Source organism: Schistocerca cancellata, chromosome 1 (genome assembly GCF_023864275.1).
Source record: "Schistocerca cancellata isolate TAMUIC-IGC-003103 chromosome 1, iqSchCanc2.1, whole genome shotgun sequence".
Classification (NCBI taxonomy): domain Eukaryota; kingdom Metazoa; phylum Arthropoda; class Insecta; order Orthoptera; family Acrididae; genus Schistocerca; species Schistocerca cancellata.
In genome coordinates this window covers 623700617-623717758 of record NC_064626.1, presented here as the reverse complement: position 1 = coordinate 623717758, position 17142 = coordinate 623700617, and positions in this window count along the sequence as shown.

Below are 17142 nucleotides of genomic sequence, written 5' to 3'. Positions count from 1 at the left end.
ATTTGTTGTTATTCAGAAACCTGCTGGATTTTAACGTATCGCTCTTACAACTTTTTTAAGTTTGGGCGTAATATAAAATCTTTTCTAAGCTGTTAAATGAAAGATTTAAAATTACGATCACTCACTCCTCAAAATGCCCTACTACTCCCCGTTACGTCGCAAACATGACGGTAACAATCTGTATTTAGTAACTATAGTTGGAAACGTTCAAAGGGCATCGTAATTTTCCATTCTTTTATGCCAATATGTAAGCTGAAGCTCTATTATCGTCTGATGTGGACAGATTTTCATAACTTTATGTGATTTGGCTTGTCGAGGTATGAACATTGTTCAGATACTGAGCGAATCAGTGAAGTGTGAAACGAAATGTTAGTCTGTAGTTAGGCTACTGGCTCCCAGGGGTAGGGTAATCCTTTGGCTCTGGGGATGTGTCGGCTCCAGGTAAGCGCCTTACCGCTTTAGCTTTAACGCCTCAAGAAACAATGGGTCCAAGTGAACAGTTCTGAGCAAAGCTTAAATCACAAAGCTTCTACATCAAAAGATGGCCCACCTTAAGCAATCACTACAAGACGAAAAATGTTTCTCTTCTCTTTCATTTGAAAAGGAATTCTCAATGGCTGACAGTGTTATTGCCTTCCATTTTCAGTTCACTCTCGTTTACTATCCTGAAGGCTTAACTTATGATATGTGCTTTTCCGAACATCTTTATTCTTTGTCTACTATATTACATATTAAATTTTATGTACTAATTTCTGAAAGTGTGCAAATAATACCAAAAAGCTAATGTAAATAAGTTTAATGCTTGATGAAGTAGTTAGGAAGGTATAACTTCAGGTACCCAGTGGGGTGCTGACGACGTTAATATTCTATACTATTATGAAAGAGTTATCAGGTATCGGGCGAAGGGAGAAATTTAGAGGCAATGAGTGACCGTCAAGATTTCACTGACATCTGTTAAGGGAGAGACACTAGCTGCTTCCTTTCAGATTCAACGAAAAGTAGTGAATTAACATTATTATAATGTGTGCACATGGGAGAATCCTTAGATGCCTTGACTCCAATTGGACTTACAATTAGACCACCGTCTCAGTATCGCACAATGTTGCAAAACATGTCACCTAGAGGCTTATCGATCGTTAGGCATTAGATAAAATGTTCCTTGCAAATAACTGAGATATCTTCCCAGTGTGATTACATTAAGGTCATCAATTACTCTGGTTTGTTTAGATAAAAAAGGTACGTCAAGTGACCGGTTTGTTTTCGTAAGAAAAACAATGCGCCCCCACTGATCCCGAACGCCCTCTGCTATGCTACTTGTCTTATCTGGCATACTACCATAGCGATAAATATTGCGATTGCCTAATTATTGTTGTGAGAAAATAGTATGATGACACTTTATCGTCAGGAAAGCCAGGATATTCATGGCACGGCTGCATATTTGACACAATACACCGGTAGTGTTACACGTTTTCGTTAAAGTGTAAAAATTCCAGTCATTCAAGTATTACACCGATAACTACAACTATGCATACGCGGACTGATGGATACTGCTACGCTGCTCACTTTGATATCATGTTGGTATCATGTTATATTTTCAATTTTTTATGACTAATGAATGATCGAACTGAGGAAGGCCCATAAAATATCTAAAGAATACTCGCTCCATGTGTCATGCACGAGCACCTCGCCCACCCTTGTCACATTATGTATTGTCAAGCACCTTTCGGTATTTCTCGTTGTTAGCTATCCCCTGGATCACTTCACACTGTGGTTATAGTATTTCATTGATAATCTGATACTTGACCTTATAATGCAGAGATTAATTCACCTTCTACCTTTCAAAATGAATCACTAATTTCAGTTACTGTAAAGGAAACACTTCACGGGAAATTCATTCTGAGACCTAAGTAAGTATTTTATTAATGCCTTGTACCACATTTGTTCTGATCTTCAGTGAATGGTCATATTCACCAAAACTACACGTATTCGTCTTCATGGAGTCACCAAAATCGTTACTTACTAGAAAGTGTCGAAATACGGGCTCCAGATGGCTTCCCTTTATTTTAATACGACCGGTGTCGGGCTGCCCGTATTCAGATCATTTGTTACAGTTATAGAGTAACCTGTCGAATGCACAGCACAAATTTCACTGTTATCGAACATCATGATAGTGAATTTCAGTTCTACATTCGACAGGTTACACTGTAATTGTAGCAAATGATTTGAAGATGTGGAGCTAGACCAAAACCGGTCATATTGATATAAATGAAAGCGATTTGGAGACTGAATTTGGACACTTTTTTATTGACAGATTCATATTGCAGGGCTTAATCGAGTACTAATCGACACCAGTCAACCGCCACTCTTTTTTAGAGCATTTCATTTCACATATTTCATAAGCACTGATAGGAAAAATGAATAACGCGAAGACAGCTTGACTTGCTTTTAAGGAAATTACGTGAAAGTCCACGTGTAACTTAATGGCAGACAAATAAGAACACCTAACTGGAAGAATGTTGTTGGCTTTCCGTATTCGCGAATGAGAAACAGGTTTGAATGCATATTTTTTATCAACAGTTATTTCGCTAATTTTCTTTAGAATCTTGGGACTGACATTCATCAACCGTGACGGCAAATCGATTAGTCTTTTTATTTTTGTAAGATTCAGAAGGATGTAGGTTGCAGTAGATACTGGGAGATGAAGAAGCTTGCACAGGATAGAGTAGCATGGAGAGCTGCATCAAACCAGTCTCAGGACTGAAGACCACAACTACAACAGTATGAAACAGCGTTATCATGTAGAATACAAATGGAGCATCATAAACATTTTGACTGACTACAACCTAGCAGTGGAATTTGGTGCTGAACCATATTCGTTAAGACCTGTTTAATATTTTTCGTAAGTTTGACAACTTCAATAGACAGCACCAGCTAACGTTAGCAAAGAATTTAGTGCCGCCATACACATCTGCATAGACGAGTAAGCCAATTATATAACCATTTAACATCAAGGACTTAGCTGTCAATTGACTTAGCTGTCAAGCTTACGAAAAAGGGAAAATAATACACGGATATTAACAAATATTGCTCAGCAACAACATCCACTAATGGGACATTACAAATCTACAATTTTGTCTGCCCTACACCTACCATACATAGCAGCACAAGTTATTAGACAGCGACAGCGTTAACGATGTGTTATATATAAATTGGTTATTAGTTACAAATAGAGACAGATACACGCACAAACACCTCCATATGTGTGCAGATGGCTTGATAATGGCCATGGAGCCGAAATAATCTTATAGCTCTAAAAAATAACATCGCAGTAAAAAGGCTATGGCTTACTAGACGTATAATTCCTTACAAGACATCTATACACTGCAGGCCCGGGAGAATTCAAAATATTTCTCATTTTTTAAGAATATAAGCTTATTATCTCCTGTTATTATCCAGAAATGGCTACAATTAATTCATAAATACTGCCGTATCATCTCATTTCATGGTCATATTGCTGCCAAGAAGTCACTTATCACCAGAAGTAACTGTCGAGATGACAGAGTGATGTAAACGACGCCATCATAGGTCTGTAGAGCGAAAGGTGATAGCACACGATGTGGTGGCATTCGGTAGGAGCGTGGGGCCTTAGTGAGCGACAGGAGAACTTTTCACCGCATCTGTACGCCGAATCTATTTACATGTCGTCTGATGGCTTGAAACTTTTCCCCATAATTTGTATTTTATCGATGCCAATATGAACCAAGTGCTCATGATATTTTCAGCTGTAACCATGCTTTGGAATAGAACTTCTTTCCGTTAGCTCTGGAATACATACTGAAGGACACTACGTCGGCATTCGAAAAGAATTCAAGTATACTTAATGGTGTTTGATACGGTCAAAATAAAAGTTACCGCGATTCGCTGTTTGAATTTCTAGAGGTTACTTTAGTCTCTGATTGCAACGCTATTATAGTTAATTATAATTTTCAATCAATTATTTTCATTTTCAGAACGGCACATGAGAAACGGAAAGATGCCTAAATATAAGTGCGAGTAGCACAGCAAAGTATGAATATATTAGTGGTAATACGAAAGTGCGGCATGAGAAATAGTTACACATCATCGTAGGAGAACATACCTGTTTAAAAATGATATAATAAACATAACTTTTTGGTAAAAATGGATGCGTCATGAAACATATTAATACAGGTGTGCTATGCCATTTGACAATATTTATGTGCTTCTCATGCTTCTGTTTTTTGAGGATGTTACTACTGATATTTTCTTATCGTGTCGCGGTACTTCAACTTTTGCATATTCTTTTTGTCTTTCTAAACCGACTTGTTGATGATCACAATCGGTCAAAACTTCTAATCAAAAATAATTTTCGATAAAGAAATATAAATTCTAGAAATTCAGGTGGACTGAACAGACTGGACTGCTACATTCCCAGGTTACGAACCATGTCATAACCGTGTAACAATTGTTCAATGATCATCGTGCAAAATACTGCAGTCCATGTATCTGAATTTATTTAAAACCGTACATCGAAGGTTAAACACTAAATTAATATCAATAGAAGATAATACATGCTGTTTAAATAATTTCTGGCGTTTTAAGTAGGAGACGTTTAATGGCTCAGAATGTGTGCAGAACATAAGCTATGCTTTTGTATGCTACTTCCTTTCATTACGAAGTTGAGTTATATATAGCCACAAATATTGCAGTCATCGTGTTTATACTGCTGTCACTAGTGACCTTTATTACGTTCCAGTTCACTTTATACAAAACTGCTCTCAGAATTAAACTCCACAGAGAAGTTCATAAAGTCCTCATTAGCTTTTAATTTGCTCGACTATTTCCTAGTTCAAAGTCCTCTTTCGTGAATTTCATTCTTCATTACCAGATCACGATGTGTCTGTGGGTACGCTTTACATTGCAATATCAGACTATCCTATCGTCCAGCCATATTTTCACAGAAGGCAGTCACAGTTTTGGAAATGATAGTTCACGCCACCACTGCTTATCACAAAACACCGCTGCAAGCTGTGCGTGCGCGTCATGATGCTATCTTCACTGTAATAGTCGCCTTTGGGATGAGTGTATGAGGACATTGTTTACTCCTGAAAAGCAACAGGATCACACTGAAGGAGGGCGCAACAAGGTGTACTGCTAATGTCTACGGAGCTTCACAACTTGCTCTGTGGTTCTTGGAGTGTGCCCGGCCGATAAAACTATGGCTATGTGACAAGACGTAGCGAGGGTCTATGAAATTTCAGCTTACAAAATCACGGGTAAAGACAGTATAGAGCTCTGGAAACGAGTGGAAATATGAGCAAAACGAGCTTCCCAAAGCACAAGAGTTCATGGTGCTCTTTCTGTTATCAGGGAAAGACTACGGATGTATCCCACGTAAATGCATTATGCAGCTAATCAGTGGTTATGGTCCCAGAGACCTCTATATTTCTCTAAAATTGGGTGCCCCTAAATGTGTAATACTGGACGCCCCCGGGTTCATATGAATGTAGCATTAGTTTTCCCTATTTGTGGCATGTATTAGAAGAAACTCCCTGTGTTAATATTTTCCCCTCTGATGCGTATTACTTTATATTCAGATATGATCAGTACGTGCTTAATTTTCCATAACATTTTTATTAAAAGTAGTATGTAGAAATTAGTATTGCAAACGGAATACCGACAACCCACATGGTCTTATGAAGACTCGGATAGTGTTGAGACATCAAACAGTTGGAGGGTACTGATTAGATACAGAATTATTACCCAGGTTACGACGCAAGGCAAGGAGCAGGAAAGTCTTAAGAGCCAGCCATGAAACTTTTCCTTTTGCATAATAGATATGAAATATTAGTATTTGTAACTAAGTTTTTTGTCTTTAGTAGTTGATGTTTTTATTGCAATTACATTTTCATTTATTGTACGTACTACATTATCTTACGTAATGTTACTTAAAATCGTAATTTGAACAAATAATTTGTATTAAACGACCTGTATTGTAGATTAAAAACCACACTTCTTTATGAAGTAGAAAGAAATAAACTGTGACTAATGAAATTTTTGGTGAAAAATTAACTGTGCCAATTAACTGTGGGAGACTTGTGTCCATAATGGATGCCATGACTTTTAAACATCAAATGCACTGCCTGATAGTTTGACCATTTATAAAATAATTCAGTTAATTTTGTCATCCTGCATGCCACTATGTATGATGCATGTGACCACCACTTAAGGTGAGTGGTATAACCATGGAAACATTCAGGTGGGCCAGTCATTACTAGGATGCAATAGGGGTTTTGCGTAATCAGTGTGTGCCTGCCGATTACTTCGTCTGCTGTTGATTACTTACGTGCCGTTAGACTCAAATCATTACCATCGATATATGCAATAAGATATACATCTTTCATAAGTACCCTACCAAAGTAATGCTTTGCCATTCACGACCACATGATGCCAGCTGTAACATTACGTCATCTGCATCTTATATTAAATTTCTCGCGCCGGTTGATGGTCACTGGCCGAAACCGGTATCAAATAAATAAATTACTCTAAGGTAGCCAAGTGTCATGACTTTCCTGAAACACGTGACCTAGCCGTAAATTGGTCAGTTTCCACTTGGTTAGTAACACTCATAGTTGACTCTAGAGTTATGCACCTCAATCGTCATTTCTAGACGAAATAAATTTCGACACGAAATACATTCTCGAAACATGTTTCTCATGTATTTTCATTTCTACATGGCGCCCATAATTACTTACATAACAGAAAATGTTGTGCTCCACAGAAATCAACCAGCTTCTTGTGGCCTGCGATATGCCCACTATTTTCATTCTTTCTGTCTTTATCATACTTTTAATACGTTCTAATGATGCTTCGCAACTTTGCCTCATCATGTCAACTTCCAGAGCACGTAGTTACTTCTCTCGTTTGTTTTCTGTTTTAGATCCAAGTTTCCTAATCGTCGTGAACTGTCAGTGAAACAGCCGTATAATTTATTACTTTCTTTTTTCATACTACATAACGTTGAACAGATATACCATATTTTTTCAATGTTCTTCGTCACTTTCCAAAGTCAGATGTTTACGAGGAGTTTTATTTCCAGATTAGTGCACTTTCTCATGATTCACGGTTTTCTCGATTATCCGAATGCTCTCTATCACATTTTACAATTAGATGGTCACCTTTACAATTTATTTCTTAAACCAGAATAAAACCCTCTTCTTCAATTTCCATTTTGGTGGAGCATGATTAGAATCATATGAAGCTGCCGCGCCGTCTCAAATATTGTGTAACCGTACATATCGATAGCTCAGAAGTAAGTTTAGGATATATTGGATAGTTCTTAAATACACGTTTTCGTACCACTCACCAGCGAAGTGATAAAGTCTACAATAAATAACGGACCAATTACAAATTAAATGTGGGTAAAAACAATATTCATTGACTAGTATTGTTCTTTCGTATGTAGGGTAAAGTCGGCTGAATAGGGGCAAAATTTGTTAAAGTACTCGAAACAAAATACATAGTTTCACTTGAACTGAATTTCTATTTAAAGACACTATTTCACCGACAAATTCTAACATTTACCTCAACATACATGTTGCATACATTTTGAGAAATTAATTTGAAGGAGAAGCTGCTTGACCTATTCGCCTTCTCCAGGTAAGACGAATTGGGTCATAAGTGTGGTGAAATGGCCATTACAAAAATAGATGAGTTACATTAAAACAGCAACACACTTTCCGCAAGACTGTAGAAATATTTCCCATGGTATATTTCTCTGCCGGTGCATTGACGCAGAATGCAGTTATCTAGCTATCCGATACTGGATCGCCGTCTTTGGTACAATGAACTCACATGATGTAAAGACGAGAACTTCGTTTGTTTCTTCGGCAGATTCTGATGAACTCTACTTCGGTATTTCATCCTGTAGGTGCAGTTCCTGCTTAACTTTAGTTTGAACTGTGTCAATGAGAGGATTTTCTCTTTTTTTTGTTTTGTAATCTTATTTGGTTTAGTTTGTATTTTTTGGGAATGAAAGAGGGTGTACTTTCTATTTCCAGGTCGAAGATTTGGTTGTAAACTTACCTTGAAAACGTATCAGATCGTGGAATGAAACACAAAATTTGGCGTGTCATTGTTATCATGAAATGGACTAGCAGGAGGAGACATACACTGAAGCTAATTTTCCTGTAGTGTATTTTCTTGATTCGACTATGCACTATCTAGCAAGAAGTCATGTTCAGCCACTGCGTTTTCAGTCGATGGAAAATGCTCTTTGGAGGAGGTCCGTTTTTGCATTCGCTCGTTTTTCCGCTTCCGCCCATGTAGACTTCAAAATGTTTCCAAATGTGAGTTTGTTGATCTTCCTTGTCCCTTCTTTCTCCTTACTGGATGGTGTTTGTTGTCCATTTACCATTGATTGTGATTCTTTTTCACTTTTCAGACGTCTTTGTAGACAGAAAGCCAGCACCTCAAGTAATTCACCTACATGGCTCGAATTCTACCCTCACAGTTAAGTTTTAACTGCGTTTTGATTGACTTTATCGGTGCACAATAAAAGAAGGTTTCCTTTTATATTTTCCCGTCTGCAATACAAAACAACATCAAAATAATGCAACACAAAAAATTATCAGTTTCAGTGAACTGATTTATAAAGGAAACTTGACCCTACCCTACATTGTACCAACATGATCCGCCGGAAACGCAAAACATTTTTTTGCTTACGTTGGTGGTCCTGTGAAACCAAATACCGGGATCTGTTCTGCGTGCAGCGTGGCGTAGCGCTTAACGTCTCTGTCTGCTATACTGCAGTTCGCCGTATCAATCTGTCAGCCATTATTTGTTATTTTGTAATTATCATTTCCGAAAGGTTATCGAAATTTCTTGTGTTCATGTTGTTCGCATATTCCGGAATATTCGATGTTTGTACAAATATCAGCAGGCTCTGCGCACGACGTCCGTTCTATTCTGTTCCGAACGTACGTTGTGTCCATAAGAAACATGTTTTCAGTACTTACAAGGGGACAGGGGCCTACTCGTCATCGCTAGTTTCGTCCAAATTTACGATACACGCAGGGCTTGGTCAGCAGCACAAGTACCAAATGACCTATCATTTAGAAAAAAATTACATTTCTGAGACGGGTCAGGTGAAGCATGAGCCTTTTATGAGGGTGGAACTTCTAAGCAACGGTTGGTACAGTCGAAAGAATGCAGGACAACAATCAGAGGGTCGAGCGTTCTTGTTCTCTTGAGACCCCTTTTTTCTAGTTTTCTTCTTTTACGTTATTTTCCGAAATAAAGCTCAATATATTGTACTTACAGCGTTCACCTGGACTCTGGAAATAACTTTACCATAAGGGATTGCAATTAAAGCGTTCGATCAAACAGGTAAGTCGAGAATTCTCATTCGTCGTCGTTAGCCGAAACACTCTTTTCAAGGTCATGTACAATAAAATACATTTGTATGTTTGTAACCTCCCCATTCATATTCGCCCTACTGCAATGCGATATAATGGACCGTAATCGCGTATGCCTAATAAAATTTTATAGTGAATAAGGTCACCCTTACCGTAGGAAAATAATACCGGTTAGTAGGAGGTAAGAACACAACATACGCTACTGAAGGAAGAAACTATTCTAAATCTAATCTAAATTCTGATGATAATTCTGAAATGGGTGCAAATGTAATGCAATCGCTCGCGAACCAAACAGAGAGGAAAAGGTTTTTTTTTTTTGGGGGGGGGGGAAGGGGGCGGGGTGTTATCAGTCTTTTGACTGGTTTGATGCGGCCCGCCATTCCTATCATGTGAAAACCTCTTCATCTCAGATTAGCACTTGCAACCAACGTCCTCAATTATTTGCTGGATGTATTACGGTGTCTGTCTTACTCTACACTTTTTCCCTCAACAGCTCCTTCTAGTACCATGGAATTTATTCGCTCATTTCTTAACAGATGTTCTATCATCCTGTCCCGTCTCCTTATCAGCATTTTCCACATATTCCTTTACTCTCCGATTCTAAGCAGAACCTGTTCAGTTCTTACCTTATCAGTCCACCCAGTTTTCAACACAACAACTCAAATGTTTCGACTTTCTTCTGGTCCGGTTTTTCCACAGTCCATGTTTCTACCCATACATTCTCAGAAATTTCTTCCTCAAGTTAAGCTCTATGTTTGATACCAGTAGACTTGTTTTGGCCAGTAATGCCATGTTTGCCATTGCTACTCTCCTTTTGATGTCCTCCTTCCTCCGCCCGTCATTGGTTATGTTACTGCCTAGGCAGCTGAATTCCTTAACTTCATCTATTTCGTGAGAATCAATCCTCATGTTGAGTTTCTCGCTGTTGTCATTTCTGTTACTATCGTCTTTCTTCGATTTACTTTCAGTCCATACTCTGTACTCATTAGACCGTTCTGTTCAGCAGATCATGTAATTCTTCCTCACTTTCACTCAGGACAGCAATGTCATCAACGAATCCTATCACTCGTATCCTTTCACCTTGAATTTTAATTCCACTCCTGATCCTTTCTTTTATTTCCATCATTGGTTCTTCGATGTACAGATTGAACTGTAGGAGCGAAAGACTTCATCTCTGTTTTACAGACTCTTAATCCGGGCACTTCGTTTTTGGTCGTCCATTCTTATTATTACCTCTTGGTTCTTGTACATATTGTATATTACCCGTCTCTCTCCTATAGCTTCACCTATTTTTCTCAGAATTTCGAACATCTTGCCCTATTTTATATTGTCGAACGCTTTTTCCAGGTTGACAAATCCCATGAACGTGTCTTGATTTTTCTTTAGTCTGGCTTTCATTATCAACCGCCACGGCAAAATTGCCTCTCTCGTGCCTTTACCTTTAATAAAGCCAAACTAATCGTCATCTAGCACATCTTCAATTTTCTTTTCTGTTATGTATATTATTCTCGTCAGCAATTTGGATACTTGAACTGTTAAGCTGATTGTGCGATAATTCTCGTACTTGTCAGCTTTTGCAGTCTTCGGAATTGTGTGGATAATATTTTTCCGAAAGTCTGATGGTATGTCGCCAGTCTCATACATTCTACACACCAACTTGAATTTTTTTTTTTATGCCGCTTCCCCTAATGGTTTTAGAAATTCTGATGGTATGTTATCTATCCCTTCTGCCTTATTTGATCTTAAGTCCTCCAAAGCTCTTTTAAATTCTGATTCTAATACTGGATCCACATTTTCTTCTAAATCGATTCCTGTTTCTTCTTCTATCCCATCAGATAAATCTTCCCCTCATAGAGGCTTTCAATGTGTTCTTTCCACCTATCCGCTCTCTCTTCTGCATTTGACAGTGAAATTCCCGTTGCACTCTTGATTTTACCACCCTTGCTTTTAATGTCGGAAAAGGCTGTTTTGACTATCCTATATGCTGAGTCTGCCCTTCCGACGATCATTTCTTTTTCTATTTCTGCACATTTTTCATGCATCTTCCCTCCACTTTCCATTCATTTCATTCCTCAGTGAATTCTGTATTTCTGAGTTTCCCAGATCATTTTTGTAACTCCTCCTTCCATTGATCAGCTGAATTTTTTTCCTGTTACCCATGGTTTCTTCGCAGTTACTTTCTTTGTACCCATGTTTTTTTTTTTTTCCAACTTGCGTGATGGCCCTTTTCAGAGGTGTCCATTCCTCTTTAACTTTACTGCCCACAGAGCTATTCCTTTTTGTTGTATCTATAGCCTTAGAGAACTTCAAGCGTATCTTGTCATTCTTTAATACTTGCGCATCTAACTTAGCGTATTGATTCTTCCTGGCTAATGTCTTTAACTTCATCATAATCTTCATCAGTATTATATTGTGGTCTGCGTCTGTATCTGCTCCTGGACACACCTTAAAGTCCAGTATCGATTTCGGAATCTCTTTCTAACCATGACTCAATCTAACTGAAATCTTCCTGTATCACCTGGCCTTTTCGAAGTATACGTCCTCCTCTTGTGATCCTTGAACAGACTATTGGCTATTGCCAGCTGAAACTTATTACAGAACTCAATTAGATTTTCTTCTCTCTAACCTTTCCTTCTACTATTACCCTTCCAATATCCTCATATACTTCCTTTATCTCCTCATCCTCAGCTTGCGACGTCGGCATGTATACCTGAACTATTGTTGTCGGTGTCGGTTTGCTGTCGATTCCGATAGGAACAACCCTATCACTGAACTGTTCACAATAGCACACTCTCTTCCCTACCTTCCTGTTCATATCGAATCCTACGCCCGTTATACCACTTTCTGCTGTTGTTGATATTACCGTATACTTATCTGACCACAAATCCTTGTCTTGTTTCCATTTCACTTCACAGGATTCCTGTTGTATCTAGATTGACCCTTTGCATTTCGCTTTTCAGATTTTTAGTTTCCCTACCACGCTCAAGCTTTTGACATTCCACGCCCCGACACTTAGAACGTTATCCTTCCGTCGAATTCAATCTTTTTCCCATGCTCTCCTACCCCTTGTCAGTCCCCTCCCGGAGATCCGAATGGGGGACTGTTCTGGAATCTTTTGCCAACGGAGAGATCATCGTGACACTTCGTCAATTACAGGCCACATGTCCTGTGGATACACGTTACGTGTATTTAATGGAGTGGTTTCCATTGCCTTCTGCATCCTCATGCCGTTGATCATTGCTGATTCTTCCACCTTTAGGGGCAGTTTCCCACCTCCAGGACAAGAGGGCCTGAACCTCTGTCCACTCCTCCGCTCTCTTTGACAAGGCCTTTGGCAGAATGAGGGTGTGTTCTTCTGCCGAAAGTCTTCCGCTGCCAATGCTGATTATTGATCAGATTTTAAGTCGTGGAGGGTTTAGAACCCGGGCCCAGGATATTTTGAATACTAATCAAAGACGCTATCCGTAGACCACGGATTTAACACCACGGGAAAATGGTATCACGTAATATTTTTAATACGAAAAAATACTGATTAGCTAAACGTGATAGTTAAACGTTCGCCAGCCCACGAGGGCACTCAATCTCCATAATGTTAGGAAAGGTAACGGCGAAGAGATTTAAGCAAACAAGCACTGTCGTGGCCACCAAAGTTTCAAGAGAAAATAAATGGATCAGAAAGCACTGAGTTTGTAGTTGCTTATTATGGAATACAAAATTTTGAAAGTAAACAGTTATTAAAAATTCGTTATGTAAAAAGAAATGACCTTCAATAACCTCAGTGTAACGTAATGCAAAATTTAAAATAACGGAAGCTATTTAGTTTTTATTATTGAAAGTTAGAATTGAGTTTACTTAACTGATTTTACTTTTAATATAACAAGAATGAAATACACATCAAGGCAGCAGAAGTCAGTCACTAAAGTAAATAAAGAATAGAAGAAATTTCCCTCTCTTAATCTGTGCTGTATCTTTAGTTATTAGTTTTTGCCAGTGAAACTTTACGGTACTTTAAGTGAATGAACTTAATACTCAGAATTGCAAATTAGTTAAGCCTCTGTCAATCAGAACAAGAACCAACAGTTACTGAGGCAGAAAATTCAGACTAAAACTGTTCATTAGCAAACAGTCAAAACTGGCAGTAAATAGGTTATCAGTTTTCATATTTTTCCAACACTCGGTGATTGCATGGAAAGTAAAGGAACGCTGATTGGTAATAATGTCTCAGGACAACGACAACAAATGTGCCCTACAAGGTTTAACTATTGTAGGTTATTATTCACGTTAGTCATAATTCGTGAGAGAAATGTCACTGGATAAGGTTAGTTCTGTTTTGTCACTTTACATTCTCATGATGTTGTAGCTGTGCGGACGACGAAGAATGTTGCCGACGACAATGCTGAGCTGCCGTTGTTGCTGCTGCTGCTGATTGAGGACCCCGAGTCGTCTCCGGAGTCACGGATACTTATTCGACAGGCAATAGTTAGAACGGCACCTTCCTCCGCCTGTCCACCCCTACCGCGCTCTCAATACTCGCGGGTAAACAAATTAGCTGTGCCTACACTGGCGCGATCATAGTTACACATCGCGTCTGCAGCAGCGCCCAACAAACACGTCCGCACTCTTTCATCGCTCAAGCTGCTCTGCTTCCTATTTGATCGCAGAGCGACAGACTCTCCTTACGCAACGTTAAGGAACGGCGCTGTTACTGCCATTTCGTCGTTTTTTTCGACACAGTATTCATATTATAATTACAATCAATTATATACAGTCAGAAATAAATACGCCATTACATCCATTACATAGTATCTATAGTTTCTGTAATAAAGCCGAAAAATTTTGGATGGTGCAGAAGGTACTTTATGTGCATTTTTGGTGTCACATGTTCTCCTTTCAGGCAACCGGTACCAATCGACATACACCCGAACTCTGGGCCATCGAGGGGCAAAAGCAGTTTTCCTGAAATGACAGGTCTGAAGAAAGTAAACCGCTCATATACAGCGCAATATGCTGTAATCCTTTCCGGAAAATTATTGCCAACAGTCTACGAATGCCTGCAGAAGACCACTGGCTCTTTTGGGTAGAGGATTGAAAAAGGTGGGTGAGTACCCTAGGAAGTCCATTTTTTACAGTCATGTAAAGAATTTGATCAAAAAGATTCAAAATTACTCTTATTTCATAGAGCGAGAAGAAGAAATCTCATTCCGAGAAGATTACATCAAAGTACTTTCCACCCTACATCACCAACTACCCTCGCCAGTATTTGGCGTGGTTTCCTGCCAAACTGGTGTCAAGAGGTAGAACCTTTTATAAGCGTAAACCGAGTATGTTTATTTGCAGAAACTTTAAAACAATACTGTAACTGCAGGCTAATAATGCGGCGTTTATAACGTGTCCCAGATGCAGAGAAAATTAGTGCTTCCCCTGTTTCTACGATTAATATTTCCCCAGCACATAGCAAATCACAAAAAATAAAATTATAGAGAATTAAATAGACGAAGCTCTCGTGAATACCTTATAATTCGTTCCTGGAAATTTATTTGCAATGTCACATTTGCCTTTGCCTTTTCTTTTAATGAATTTTATCGGTCCGTGCACTGTCGTTCACCGGCATGTTCCAACAAGCCACGTGCGAAGATGCGATTCTTCGATGAGTCTTATCTCGAGTTCACTGATCACAGAGATAACGGCTATAGCGTTTTGGATAGCTCTTGGTCCAATAATTTGTATACCTGTCGCACGAACGGACATACTGTAACTGTCCAAAGGTACAGGGTCAAAATTTAAACCTTACACACTTTCTCCAGCCCAGGAAACCTGAGAAAATCGGTTGGTTCTTTTACATTACGTATGGTCTATGATGGATCTTAGGTGGTTCATAAAAGCACAATTAGTTCATGGACCACCATTTTTGAATACGAAAAATACCAGTTGTGGCCGTGGTCACTTCCTTAATTTCTGCTCATGGCAGGTCGTCGAAATTTGTGCCATATTGTTTTAAGACGGTGGGTGTTCTAGTGGAATTTCGAAAATTCTTTCCATATCATTATCTGTCATCGAGATCCAGAGGTTCAGAGCTACCGTCCTTATGCATAAAACCGCAAAAACCGTTCCAGGCCTTTCTGCACCGTGCGCCGCAACTATATACATAATTAACAATAAAAAAATGGATCAAATTTTAAATGTACACTCTTTACGTATTTATCTAGGATAGCCATTTTTCCGTTTTCAAAGTACACCCGGAAAACCATGAGTGTCGGATACTAAAAGTACGACTTGTGGCGATGGCCACTTCTTTAATTTCTATTCACGTCGAATCGTCGAAATTTGTGCCCTGTGTTCTTAAGATGCTTTTTTTGAGGAACTTTGAAACTTTATTCGGTATCATTATCCGTTACCGAAGTCCAGAGGTTCAAGGTTAGGTACCTTTAGCGTGAAATATGAATGTAATATCCGATCTCAGACGTAAATGTAGTTTTAACGGACGTGGTGAACACATGGCATGTTTCTAGGGTCACTGAAAAGGTGCTGAGGTCATAAACGTACGTTTTTAGTCAGCATTTTTCCACAGATCAAACTCAATGGTGCGCAGTCACTGTGTGATGGTCATTTCACGCCTTTACTCGTAAAAATATGCCTGGTGTGGTACTTCATCGACAAAAAAAGGGCTAAAGAGGTTCTGAACATGGTTGAAGAGAACCTAAGAGACCCATCAAAAATTATTCAAAACTGAAAAGACTGTAAATTCAATGTAGTATTTCTAATAAGATTTTACCCTCTAGAGGTACAAGTCATAAGCAGCACTTTTTCGACGCTCGGTGAGCAAAGCATCCAGAGCAAATGTAAAGCAAACGATTCTGTGTTAACTTTATATCATGCGTACTGATTTGTTATTCATATGTTTCAAAATATATAAATACCTGTCGAAGTATATAAACTGTCAAAACTTTACTAACGTACGAAATTCCTTTCATATAAGTTTCATACACGTGAGCAGCTCACGCTGCTGTAGCAGGCAGAAGCAGGAACCCAGTGGAAAAATGTTTCTGTCGAAGCACAACAAAGACGAATATGTTCCTCTTTAAAAACTGTTACGATTTTGGGAACCAGCTGCCTCATTCCACCTTCCTCACCAAAATATATTCGCAATTTTTGTGCACATTGAAAGAGAAAGAGAGACTGTTAAAGACAATAGTAGTGGAGGCCAGAAAGAAAGGAGACATTGATGGTCAGTGAGAGAGTATGGCAGCAAAGAGAAAGAGAGATCTGTAGAAACAGAAGCAGTGGAAGTAAAACAGAGGGGAGACAGTGGTAATGAAAAATACAGATGTGTGCAGACCGTACATAAGGTTGGAGGGTCTGGACCCTTCCATATGGGAGAACTTTAACACATAAATTTAGGGGAGGGAGCAATTAGGACCGAAATTTGAAACACTTGAATGCAGGGGAAAATGAAGTTGGGTTCACCAGAATTTTTGAGCTGCCGAGGTCTGTTGGTGTCAGTGGAAAAGACAGAGAAAAGGAGACAGTGTAAGTTAGAGAGTGGCAGTGGAATATACTGTAAATCAGTGGGAGAGAAATAAAACAATGGGGGAGAGACATATATAGACAGTGGCAGTAAGAGGGAGATGTTGAGTATGAAGGCTTAACTTCAAAGAGAGGCTGGGTAAAAGAAAGTGGAAGTTTCTGTTTTAAAAGAGCGCGTGTATAT